The sequence below is a fragment of the Aulonocara stuartgranti genome (genome assembly GCF_965226115.1).
Source record: "Aulonocara stuartgranti genome assembly, chromosome: 2".
Lineage (NCBI taxonomy): Eukaryota > Metazoa > Chordata > Actinopteri > Cichliformes > Cichlidae > Aulonocara > Aulonocara stuartgranti.
In genome coordinates, this window is record NC_138940.1 from 8,274,317 (window position 1) to 8,274,615 (window position 299).

The following is a 299-nucleotide window of genomic DNA, read 5'->3' on the forward strand; positions in this document are numbered from 1 at the left end:
CGGTAACTGTAACGGAATACAGTTACTCATATTTTGTATTTTGAATACGTAACGGCGGTACATGTATTCCGTTACTCCCCAACACTGTATACTGGTGTACCTTTACAAGTGAAGTCTCACGATTTAGCATTTTAAAGAAGGTTACAGGTTTTATTCAGAGGGTTTAACAAAAGTTTTCTGTTATCTGTGTTGTCATTTTTCTATATAAAGTCACCAATTGTCAGACAGACAAAGTAATTGGACAACCTGACATTTTAAATGAAAGGATTGTTTTTAATAGTTGGATGAAAGTCGTTTGT